The sequence below is a fragment of the Thalassophryne amazonica genome, chromosome 1, assembly GCF_902500255.1.
Source record: "Thalassophryne amazonica chromosome 1, fThaAma1.1, whole genome shotgun sequence".
Lineage (NCBI taxonomy): Eukaryota > Metazoa > Chordata > Actinopteri > Batrachoidiformes > Batrachoididae > Thalassophryne > Thalassophryne amazonica.
In genome coordinates, this window is record NC_047103.1 from 157972976 (window position 1) to 157986265 (window position 13290).

Genomic DNA, 13290 nt, shown 5'->3' on the forward strand with positions numbered 1-13290 from the left:
TCCCTCCTGTGTTCTTGTTTTGTTTTAGTTTGTCCCAAGTTCAGGAATTGGGGCGGCAGGTTTCCACGCTGGCACGGCGCTGAAGGACGGGCGTGTAGTGTCCAGTGGTGGACGGGTTTTGACAGTCACTGCAGTCAGGCCATCCTAGAGACAGCCCTTGGAGGCAGCCAATCAGGGAGTGGCGGCTGTCGGTTTTCCGGGTTCTGTGTACCGCCATGATATCGGCCACCGGGCCATCATGCACCTGAACCGTCACGGTGTGGTGAACGTGCACAAACCTGAACATGAAAACTGTATAGTTTCCCTTAAATGTATAGGAATAGTTCTCATTTTTGATCTTGTACGACATTGTCATTTAATGCAGAACGTCCTTGAAAATAAAATGCTTTAGAGACACGTGTCCTGTATTTACTTTAACTTCTAAATTGACAAAAAAAAACTTGACTGTAATGCATCGGTTGCAGCTTCAGCTGCAACAGGTGTGATGCACAGCTACAGCTTCATGTCTCACGTCTCTGATAGATGTCTGACTTACAAGGACAGTGAGGGGACACACTGCAGGAAACAAGCTGGTGGACATCATCAAACCTCTGGCAAAGGCTACGGCCAGGGATGGTAAATCTATATTTGTGGACCCCTCACAAAAAAAAAAGAACTTGTCCCAATCAGAAGAAAATTACAGTTACACCAAATCCCCTTTGCAGGGCATATGTGCTGATGACATTTTTTTTTTTTTTGGTGTAATTTCCATCTAAAGTAAATGTTGCAGCTCAAACTGTTAATGAATATAAAGGATTAAGCAGTTTCTTTTTAATGGGTTGCTTTTGTTTGTCAGGATGTAATGCAGAGTGGGAGGTTTTTGCAGGACTCTTTGACCTTAAAGCTGCAGGTTTCACTGATCCCATCCTGGTTTCTGGGACAGATGGAGTGGGGACAAACTCAAGGTGGGTTCAGTTCTGCTTTTAGTCCATAAGACTGTCAGTCTACAAAGACGCCTTTTGTGTAACGTGTCAGTCATCCAGTATGTTTGATTTCTATGTGCAGTTTGTAAACTCCACAGAGACGACTGAGCAGCAGTGATTTTGCTCATCTGTAAAATGATTAAAAGCTGAAACTTGGGCTTCTTGGGCATTCTGATCATAAAAGGAAATCTCATGCATTGGAAGTTGCAGAATAGCTGAATCGACATGGAATTATAAACTTGACAATTTTTTGTCTTAAGCATGTCATTATTACCAACTGTTTCAAATGTTCTGTTGCAGGTGGCTCAGGTGTACGGTGAGCACGGCAGCCTGGGTCAGGACCTGGTGGCCATGTGTGGAATGATGTGCTAGCTCAGGGAGCCGAGCCGCTCTTCTTCCTTGACTACTTCTCCTGCGGCAGCCTGGATGTGGGCGTGGCTGCATCTGTGGTTGCCGGCATCGCCAAAGCCTGTGAGGCAGCAGGCTGGCTCTGCTGGGTGAGGAAGAACTTCCTGTTTAAGGACAGACGTGAGGGAGACTTTGACTTCTATTGCAGCGTCTTGGGTGTACAAACTCCACCAGTCGACTAAAAATGGAGCTCAATCGCTTATTTTGTTCCATTGATTGAAGGAGGTGAGACGGCAGAAATGCCAGGTGTCTACGTCCGGGGAGAGTACGACCTAGCGGGTTCTGGTGTCGCGGGTGGAACGTGGAGCCCTGCTGCCGCGACTAAGGGATATTGCTGAGGGGGACCTGCTGATTGGAGTGGCCTCCTCTGGAATCCACAGCAACGGCTTCAGCCTGGTCCGAAAAATCCTGGAGCGGGCCAAGATCAGTTACAGCTGTCTTGCTCCATTTGGGAAGTCGGGACAGACGTCGGTAAGCATCTACGCCCTCGTTTATCAAGGCAGCGAAGAATTCCTACAAAGAAAATTCAGACTGTTTGCACTCGAGAAGCGACGGTTATCAAATGCATTCACGATTACCGTTTGCACCTTGAGCCTCAAGCAGAAATCACAGATACTGACAGATTCATCCATAAATAACTCATACGAATGATTTAATAGAACTTACTGCATTCTTCAGTTTTTTTTTTTCTTCATTCCCCATGTTAGTATGAACAAAACCTAAGAGTGATTCAGACCTGTGAATAGGAGTTTGCTGTCATCCAAACCTAAATCTGTCAGCAAGATTTCGTTAAAACCTACTGCATGGATTTTGACAAAATTGTCACCACAGATAGATATTAGGCATGGAAGACTCCATGAAATTTTAAAGGTGATCTAGATTCTGGATCAAGTTTCACTTTATGTGGGCTTTGAAGGATTTGTCAAAACACTTTGCGGATTATCACCAAATTTGCGCCACAGATAAATATTAGGGCATGGGAGACTCCACTGAATTTTGGAGGTGATCCGGTGTCGCCGACCGAACGCCCTCCCCCTAAAAATCTGTCCACCCTGCCTTCAGTGCACATTCGTCATTCTGGAGCATCAGCAATGTCATTTCTGAGCGTAAACACCGGTTCACTGATCATCACTCGTTTCTACTTCAAACTGCACTCCAGTCCTCATCTATCTCAGTAACAGATATCTGAAGCTTTTATACAACAGTCATTTCCACATAAATTCAGCATTATTTTCATAATAAAAGACGGAGCGCAGCAGCATGTCTGAGTCTGACGTGCTGCTGTGCTGACATAATTTCAGAGCCTCAGTAGCGGTCACTTATTATTGCTTCGTTTCTGCTTAAAACTGACTTTAGAATGATTTAAGAGGTTTTACTTTGCCCTCTGATGGTTAATAATCACATAATTCCTTTTGATCACTTTGGGTGTAGAGACTCGGTCTCAGACGCCTGCGCAGTGGAGGCAGGACAGACTAATTTTTAGAGTGAACCATTCAGTCGGCAACACCGGATCTAGATTGGTGGACATCAGAAATCTCTGATTGCTGTTACATTTTTGTTGTCCGGTTTGACTTAACGCAAATTCGTATAGCCTAATGATTCATCAATTATTATTTGTAAAGCTACAGTACGGTGTTACCCGATTACTTATACACGCACACACAGAGGTGGAATTCAGCATGTTTATGCACATTTTGTGATGTTCTGTCAAGAGTGCTGAATCTGGTGTTGCACACTAATACAAACCCATTATTAAATAAAATGAAAAAAACTTCATGAAAATGTTCTTGCATGAGGCAAGATTGTAATTCAGATATGTACTAAACCACAGCGCTGGTGCACATGAAATTTATTTTGTATAAAAAACAACTTATGGTCTCGAACTTCCATTTAAGGTTCAACAGCTGGATCAGATGATCTGTTGTAGTGATTCTGGATGAATGGGAGCAGCTGAATGTTTTTTTTTGTTTTTTTTAAAAACATTAAAAAAAATGTTTTTTAAAACTGGTTTAGGCCAAGGAAGTTGGGCGGAGATTATTTTTGCCCATTTGTTAGTCTGTTTGTGAACAGCCTGGAGCCCATGATTTTTCATATAGTATTTTTTTTTTTTTAAACTGAAGATTCATATACTGATAGGCAAGAACTGATTCAATTTTGTACGTCAAAGGCAGCAAAAGTATTAGAAAATCCCTATCTTTAACATTCAGTGAATTTTCTAAACTTCATAACTGTCAAAAAATGCAGATTCTTTTCATATTTGAGTGTTATGTAGCATGGTATCCTTTATCGACTGAAAGTTGGATCCGGATCTGATCTACATTTGTGGCCATTTAAATTTAACTTTGAAAACCCCATTTAATGTATATTTGACACTACATCTTAAAGTAGACTGCATTGAAATAAATGTGGTCAGATCTCAAAGAAATAGTGATATGTATTTATATGACCCTTATGAATGCAGTAAAGTAAATCTGCAAGCCCAAATTTGTAATTCAGAGGAGAAATCTTCATTAAAAATGACAAATTTGCAACTAAAATTTGGCCCTCAGCGAAAACTGTTTGTACATCCGGGTCATTGCACTGACGTCTGGCTGAAGACGGAGCGCGCCCGCCTTCAGTCCGATCCCGCATTGAATTGATTTTATGTTAGTAATGTTACTGTAATACACATCCTGGTTTCAGCATCCAAAAGTAAGCTGCAATGAATGTGAGCTACAGCTCTGCATGCTCAGATCAGCGGCGACATCGACAGCGGGCGACGTTCTTCCCCGACTCCTCGCTCTCTGCCTCCGCTGCGCTTACTGAGTCTGCATGCTCGGTAAACGCCGAAGCGGGCCACTCACACCGCCCCCGTGTCTGCTGTGCAGCCGGCACCACGTCCTGTCTACTGAATGGAGGTGCAGCCAACTTGGCAAAAGTCCAGAGACTACGCTCGCTGTTTTGATGCGGAGCAGCCGGTGACACCTGTTGCTGCAAGGACAGATTTTGTGGCAAAATCCACAGTGCCGCATGTCTCGGTAATCGGAGCCGCAGAGCTCCATGGCCGCTGAGAGAGGTTTATATCTTTTTAATGACTTGGATTCTTTGCGGGTCCCGCCTCCGTACCCCGCGACAGTAACACCGGAGGCGAAAGACAGATTTTCAATGCGACACCACTCAATCAAATGGCCGTATGGGGAAAAAGTCCCAAAAATCATTTTGAAGCAACAATAAAAGAAATGTATACTCACCAAACGTGCCGCAAGACAATATGAAGTTTTTAAAAAAGTAGATCCTTCCTTATAAGACAAGAAAAAGGTGCAGATGCAAACTGACGTAAATCCACAAATTACAGTTGGCGCACGCAATGCATACTGGGATAGGGTCTTCTCTCTGATGTCTCGGCAGCGTCCCGGATTTTGCGGAGAGCTAAATTTTAGCTGTAAATTTGTCATTTTTAAATTAAGATTTCTCCATTGAATGACAGATCTGGGCTTGCAGATTTACTTTACTACATTCAGAAGGATCTTATGTGTAAATATGTCATTTTTTGGTCCAAAGATCTGACTGCATTTATTTCAGTGCAGGTCTACTTTAATCAAACATGCCCCAGTTGCTCACATTTTAAAGTGAGGTGTAGATAGCACGCACTATCACTTGACAGTTTGATCCGGATCTGATCAGGACTGTTTATTTTGTGGATATTTGAATTTACTATTGAAAAGCCATATTTGTTTTACATTTTGCATTATTTCTTAATCAGAAGTGCCTCAGTCACTCAGTTTTCTATTATGGATTTACTTAACCACCAAATTGGATGGGGTTCCACATTTATGCCTGTTTGTCGATCTTCCAATTATCATCCGGAAACCAAGCGCCAAAAAGCAATGAAAAATTGTGCATAGCAGAGATATCCAATGTTCTGTGAAAATTATCTGAAAAAGAATTCAGAAACCGAAAAAGTTTAAGGAAGAAAATAAAAACAGATGACACCACAAAAAGTTGAAGTGCATGAACTAAATACATACTCCTGAGACTTGATCAAATCGAATTATCTTATGAAATGACACTTCTAATAGGACTTTGATCTTGGAAAATTTTTCCAAGGTTACATTTTGTGGAAACTGTTTATTGCACACATTTGTATTTGTATTCAGTGCTGTTAAATTGGAGCCCAGGATACCTCCAGGGGAAAAATATTTTTTCAATTTGCAAATATTTCATTATTTTGGCTCAGACTTCTCTCAGTATTTAAATGTTAATGATGTGTCTTTAATAGACATCTAATCATTCAGTTTGCAGCCTCATCCCTTTAAAATTAATAACTGTCAGTTGAATAATTAAGACATCACTAACTAAATTTATTATAGCTACCATTTAAAATAAAATTAAACTTCGTTTCATAGTGTTCAACCTCGACTTCATTCTTCTTTGTTTTAGGGGAAGTCTTGCTCACACCAACTAAAATCTCAGCCGCTGCTGCTGCCGATCCTCCGCAGCGGTGCTGTAAAAGCCTACGCCCACATCACAGGGGGCGGGCTTCTGGAGAACATCCCTCGCGTGCTGCCCGCAGAGCTGGCAGCCGATTTAGGTAAGACGAAAATACAGTACATAAACTTTCAACAACAACAAAAGTTGATGCGCCTGGATAAAATATATTTGTCCTGTGCATTCTGTACTGATGCCCATCATCAGGGGGGGCCGTTCCCTGACTTTTTTTTTTTTTTTTAAACTATGTGCGCATTCAAATTTCTACAGTTGCACGGTCTTGTCATGTTCTCTAAAAGATTAGGGATCATTTACCCTGGGGGGAAATGGTATGTTTTTTTTTGTTTGTTTTTCCCATAAATAGAAAATGTTTTCTGGCTCTGTGATGAATCTACATGTCGATTTGAAAACGTCTTCTACATTAGATGGTCTTCCTGACACAATCCCACATTACATGAAGAATGGCCACAGGGGGTCTTTCATGTTAGACCAAAGCGTTCCCAAAGTGTGGTGTGACTGTACATGTAGAAACTCAGCTGGTGGGGAAAAAAAACTTAATTCCTGCATTGGCTCCTGTGAGACGTGTGCCACGGAATAAAAGTCTAAATCTGGAATTCTGATAAACGTATGGCTTCAGTCTCTGTGGGGTTTTCTGTCTCTTGCTGACCAGCCACATATTTTATTAATTACACATCGTGTGTGTGTGTCTCAGATGCCTCTCGGTGGAACATCCCGGCTGTCTTTCTTGGATCCACAAGGAGGGAGATGTGAGCGAGGAGGAAATGGCCCGAACCTTCAACTGCGGCCTCGGGGCGGTGCTGGTCGTGGCCCCCCTGGATGCTCAGTGGGTCCTGCGTCAGCTGCAGGCCCCCGAGGAATCCTGGATTGTGGGCTCACTGGCTTACAAACAGCCTGGTGACGTTCCAACTTAAAGTTTTTGAATGCAACAGTCACTGAAAATCACAAAAGGAGCAAAACCAAATGATGTCGCGTGATGCTCATTATGAATTCTTTGTACAGGAGCGGAGCCTGTGGTGCTCCGCAACCTGAAACACAGCCTGCAGAACATGAGCCCCGTCTCCAGCACACAGCTGGAGTCTGAGAATGGGGTTACCATGGTGATAGCAGCACACCACACAGGAAGACCAAAGTCGCTGTTCTCATCTCTGGCACAGGTACTTTTTTAGTCGTTTCTATGTGTGTGGTTTATATATATATATATATATATATATATATAGTGAGGAAAATAAGTATTTGAACACCCTGCGATTTTGCAAGTTCTCCCACTTAGAAATCATGGAGGGGTCTGAAATTTTCATCTTAGGTGCATGTCCACTGTGAGAGACATAATCAAAAAAAAAAAAAAAAAAAATCCGGAAATCACAATGTATGTTTTTTTTTTTTAATTTATGTCTGTTACTGCTGCAAATAAGTATTTGAACACCTGTGATAATCAATGTTAATATTTGGTACAGTAGCATTGTCTGCAGTTACAGAGGTCAATGTTTCCTGTAGTATTTCACAGGTTTGCACACACTGCAGCAGGGATTTTGGTCCACTCCTCCATACAGATCTTCTCCAAATCTTTCAGGTTTGGAGTTTCAGCTCCCTCCAAAGATTTTCTATTGAGTTCCAGTCTGGAGACTGGTCAGGCCACTCCAGGACCTTGAAATGCTTTTTATGGAGCCCCTCCTTAGTTGCCCTGGCTGTGTGTTGGGGTCATTGTCATGCTGGAAGACCCAGCCATGACCCATCTTCAATGCTCTTACTGAGGGAAGGAGGTTGTTTGCCAAAATCTCGCAATACAACCTCATCCATCCTCCCTTCAATACAGTGCAGTCGTCCTGTCCCCTTTGCAGAAGAGCACCCACAGAGTATGATGTTTCCACCCCTGTGCTTCATGGTTGGGGTGGTTTCTTGGGGTTGTTCTGATCCTCTAAACATGGTAAGTGGAGTTGATTCCAAAAAGCTCTATTCTGGTCTCATCTGACCACATGACCTTCTCCCTTGCCTCCTCTGGATCATCCAGATGGTCAGTGGTGAACTTCAAACGGGCCTGGACATGTGCTGGCTTGAGCAGGGGGACCTTGCTGCCCTGCAGGATTTTAAACCATGACAGCATCATGTGTTACTAATGTAATCTTTGTGACTATGGTCCCAACTCTCTTCAAGTCATTGACCAGGTCCTCCTGTGTAGTTTTGAGCTTTCTCAGAATCATCCTTACCCCACAAAATGAGATCTTGCATGGAATCCCAGACCAAGGGAGATTGACAGTCATCTTGTGTTTCTTCCACTTTCTAATAAATAATCATAACAGTTGTTGTCTTCTACCAAGCTGCTTGCCTGTTGTCCTGTAGTCCATCTCAGCCTTGTGCAGGTCTACAGTTTTGTCCCTGGTGTCCTTAGACAGCTCTTTGGTCTTGGCTATGGTGGACAGGTTGGAGTGTGATTGATTGAGTGTGAACAGGTGCAATTAATACAGGTAAAGAGTGCAGAATAAGAGGGCTTCTTAAAGAAAAATTAACAGGTCTGTGTGAGCCAGAATTCTTGCTTGATTAAAAAATCATACATTGTGATTTCTGGATTTTTTTTATTTATTTTTTTAGATTATGTCTCTCACAGTGGACATGCACCTAAGATGAAAATTTCAGACCCCTCCATGATTTCTAAGTGGGAGAACTTGCAAAATCGCAGGGTGTTCAAATACTTATATTTCTCACTGTGTGTGTGTGTGTGGGGCGGGCGCCTGCCAGTGGCAGGTGGTACAGGTCTAAAGACAGTTTGTGTTTTCCACATCAGGCACCAACTTGCAGGCCCTGATCGAGCAGGCCAGGTGTCCATCCAGCTCAGCGGAGATCGTGGTTGTCATCTCCAACAGGCCTGGCGTCCAGGGTCTGAAGAGAGCCTCGCTGGCAGGAATTCCAACACGAGTAAATTAGAAATGGATTCAGCTTTACTAAGAAAAAAATCAACATTTCAGTGTTAACGCACGTGTCGGACCTCCGCTAGGTGGTGGATCACAAGCTCTACGGGAGCAGAGCCGAGTTTGACGGCACGATTGACCGTGTGCTGGAAGAATTTGAGGTGGAGCTTGTGTGCCTGGCTGGATTCATGAGGATCCTGAGGGGAACGTTTGTCAGGAAGTGGAACGGTATGAGAGGACTTTGTGTTTTTGACTGCTGGGATGACGCCATATAAACGTTTGGTACCACCTCACAGCATCTTTGTGTTTGGAACAGGAAAGCTGTTGAACATTCATCCATCCCTGCTGCCGTCGTTCAAAGGCGTGAACGCCCAGAAGCAGGCTCTGCAGGCCGGCGTGCGCGTCAGTGGCTGCACAGTTCACTTTGTCGCGGTGAGTGTGACACACAACTGAAAGGCTTCATTGTTTCCTTTTTGAGAACCTGTTTTTGGTTCTGTGTTTAGGAAGAGGTTGACGCCGGAGCCATCATCGTGCAGGGGCGGTGCCTGTGCTCATGGACGACACAGAGGAGAGTCTGGCTGACAGGATCCGCAAGGCTGAGCACCAAGCGTTCCCTGCGGCTCTGGAGCTGGTTGCCAGCGGCGCCGTCAGGCTGGGAGAGGACGGCCACCTGGTGTGGAGGTCACATGTTCAGAGCTGAGCGAATCACGTGACATTCTGTTCACACAGACATTAACCAGAGAAATAGAAAGCCCATTCTCTAATCCTTAGGTATCAGAGGTCAAAGGACAGACTGGCCCAAAAGTATTTGGACAGTGCCACACATGATTGAGATGCTTTAGTATAAACTTTTAGGTTTAATTCAAAGGGTTAAACAAAAATATCACAATAATTTAGGAGTAATGACCACTTTTATCCTGCTGGTATGAAATACTGTTCATCAGTTTTCACTTGTTAGCATGATACTCAAGAACCACTTGACCTAGTTCATTTTATTTAGCATAACGTGTACTTCGGTGATTTCCTGACACTTGTATGACTGATTGGTGAGGAAGGGAGGAATTATATCATCTCCTGATGACTCTTGTTATACACCGTGCGTTAATTTACAGAAGCTACGTAAGTGACTTAAATGTAAGGATTATTGTTGATACAAATTACAGCCTCTTTATAAAAGTCAGGGGATGGATACATTAACATTTCAGTCATTGAATATGTTTTAAACTTACTAGCAATAAACATCATGGTACTGTATGGTAAGATTAATGAGTCAACACCCCCGAGTCACACTAACTGCCAGAATGCTCGTAGCACGGGCCGAGGCGGAGGATTAGCAGCAATCTTCCATTCCAGCTTATTAATAATCAAAAACCCAGACAGAGCTTTAATTCATTTGAAAGCTTGACTCTGTCATGTCAATCCAAATTGGAAGTCCCAAAAACCAGTTTTATTATCTATCGTCCACCTGGTCGTTACTGTGAGTTTCTCTGAATTTTCAGACCTTTTGTCTGACTTAGTGCTTAGCTCAGAAGGTAATTATAGTCAGCGATTTTAACATCCACATAGATGCTGAGAATGACAGCCTCAACACTGTATTTAATCTATTATTAGACTCAATTGGCTTCTCTCAAAATGTAAATGAGTCCACCCACCACTTTAACCATACTTTAGATCTTGTTCTGTTTTATGGTATGGAAATTGAAGACTTGACAGTATTCCCTGAAAACCCCCTTCTGTCTGATCATTTCTTAATAACATTTACATTTACTCTGATGGACTACCCAGCAGTGGGGAATAAGTTTCATTATAGTAGAAGTCTTTCGGAAAGCGCTGTAACTAGGTTTAAGGATATGATTCCTTCTTTATGTTCTCCAATGCCATATACAACACAGTGCAGAGTAGCTACCTAAACTCTGTGAGATAGAGTATCTCGTCAGTAGTTTTACATCCTCATTGAAGACAACTTTGGATGCTGTAGCTCCCCTGAAAAAGAGAGCTTTAAATCAGAAGTGCCTGACTCCGTGGTATAACTCACAAACTCGCAGCTTAAAGCAGATAACCCGTAAGTTGGAGAGGAAATGGCGTCTCACTAATTTAGAAGATCTTCATTTAGCCTGGAAAAAGAGTCTGTTGCTCTATAAAAAAGCCCTCCGTAAAGCTAGGACATCTTAGTACTCATCACTAATTGAAGAAAATAAGAACCCCAGGTTTCTTTTCAGCACTGTAGCCAGGCTGACAGAGTCAGAGCTCTATTGAGCCGAGTATTCCTTTAACTTTAACTAGTAATGACTTCATGACTTTCTTTGCTAATAAAATTTTAACTATTAGAGAAAAAATTACTCATAACCATCCCAAAGACGTATCGTTATCTTGGCTGCTTTCAGTGATGCCGGTATTTGGTTAGACTCTTTCTCTCAGATTGTTCTGTCTGAGTTATTTTCATTAGTTACTTCATCCAAGCCATCAACATGTCTATTAGACCCCATTCCTACCAGGCTGCTCAAGGAAGCCCTACCATTATTTAATGCTTCGATCTTAAATATGATCAATCTATCTTTATTAGTTGGCTATGTACCACAGGCTTTTAAGGTGGCAGTAATTAAACCATTACTTAAAAAGCCATCACTTGACCCAGCTATCTTAGCTAACTATAAGCCAATCTCCAACCTTCCTTTTCTCTCAAAAATTCTTGAAAGGGTAGTTGTAAAACAGCTAACTGATCATCTGCAGAGGAAATGGTCTATTTGAAGAGTTTCAGTCAGGTTTTAGAATTCATCATAGTATAGAAACAGCATTAGTGAAGGTTACAAATGATCTTCTTATGGCCTCAGACAGTGGACTCATCTCTGTGCTTGTTCTGTTAGACCTCAGTGCTGCTTTTGATACTGTTGACCATAAAATTTATTACAGAGATTAGAGCATGCCATAGGTATTAAAAGCACTGCGCTGCGGTGGTTTGAATCATATTTATCTAATAGATTACAATTTGTTCATGTAAATGGGGAATCTCTTCACAGACTAAGGTTAATTATGGAGTTCCACAAGGTCTGTGCTAGGACCAATTTTATTCACTTTATACATGCTTCCCTTAAGCAGTATTATTAGACGGCATTGCTTAAATTTTCATTGTTACGCAGATGATACCCAGCTTTATCTAGCCATGAAGCCAGAAGACACACACCAATTAGCTAAACTGCAGGAATGTCTTACAGACATAAAGACATGGATGACCTCTAATTTCCTGCTTTTAAACTCGGATAAAACTGAAGTTATTGTACTTGGCCCCACAAAATCTTAGAAACTCAGACTGCAGGCTTACTTGTAGTTCCTAGGGTTTGTAAGAGTAGAATGGGAGGCAGAGCCTTCAGCTTTCAGGCTCCTCTCCTGTGGAACCATCTCCCAATTCAGATCAGGGAGACAGACACCCCTCTACTTTTAAGATTAGGCTTAAAACTTTCCTTTTGCTAAAGCTTATAGTTAGGGCTGGATCAGGTGACCCTGAACCATCCCTTAGTTATGCTGCTATAGACTTAGACTGCTGGGGGGTTTCCCATGATTCACTGAGTGTTTCGTTCTCTTTTTGCTCTGTATGCACCACTCTGCATTTAATCATTAGTGATTGATCTCTGCTCCCCTCCACAGCATGTCTTTTTCCTGGTTCTCATCCCTCAGCCCCAACCAGTCCCAGCAGAAGACTGCCCCTCCCTGAGCCTGGTTCTGCTGGAGGTTTCTTCCTGTTAAAAAGGGAGTTTTTCCCTTCCCACTGTCGCCAAGTGCTTGCTCACAGGGGGTCATTTTGACTGTTGGGGTTTTTACGTAATTATTGTATGGCCTTGCCTTACATATAAAGCGCCTTGGGGCAACTGTTTGTTGTGATTTGGCGCTATATAAATAAAATTGATTGATTTGATTAAGTTTGGAGTAGGCAGTTCTCATAAACTGAGTGACCATTCAACAAGAAAAACTCATGAGAGGAGCCACCAAGACGACTACAGGCATTACAGGTTTATGTGGCTGTGATTGGGAGAAGCTTTGGATGGTGTACTTTTGTGTGTTGCACCACCAGTTAAACAGCTTCATGGTGGAGTGGAACAGAAAAAGAGCTTCATACAAGAAAACAGATCAAATATAGGCTTGAGTCTCCCATGTGCCTTCTGGCAAACTGGCATAATTCAGTTCCTTTTGAAGAAAATCCTTCTCTCTGTTACTCCACAATAGAAAGGTTGCCATTACAGATTAAGTGATGTTTTCAGAATGTTGACAAAACATACAGTAGTGTTCAGAATAATAGTAGTGCTATGTGACTAAAAAGATTAACCCAGGTTTTGAGTATATTTCTTATTGTTACATGGGAAACAAGGTACCAGTAGATTCAGTAGATTCTCACAAATCCAACAAGACCAAGCATTCATGATATGCACACTCTTAAGGCTATGAAATTGGGCTATTAGTAAAAAAAAAAAAAAAAAAAAGTAGAAAAGGTGGTGTTCACAATATAGTAGTGTGGCATTCAGTCAGTGAGTTTGTCA

General features: G+C 42.3%; 1 pseudogene; it reads left to right on the forward strand.

Annotated features, from left to right (window-relative positions):
- Positions 1-28: 28 nt before the first annotated feature.
- Positions 29-9568, forward strand: LOC117517741 (annotated as a pseudogene).
- Positions 9569-13290: the final 3722 nt, after the last annotated feature.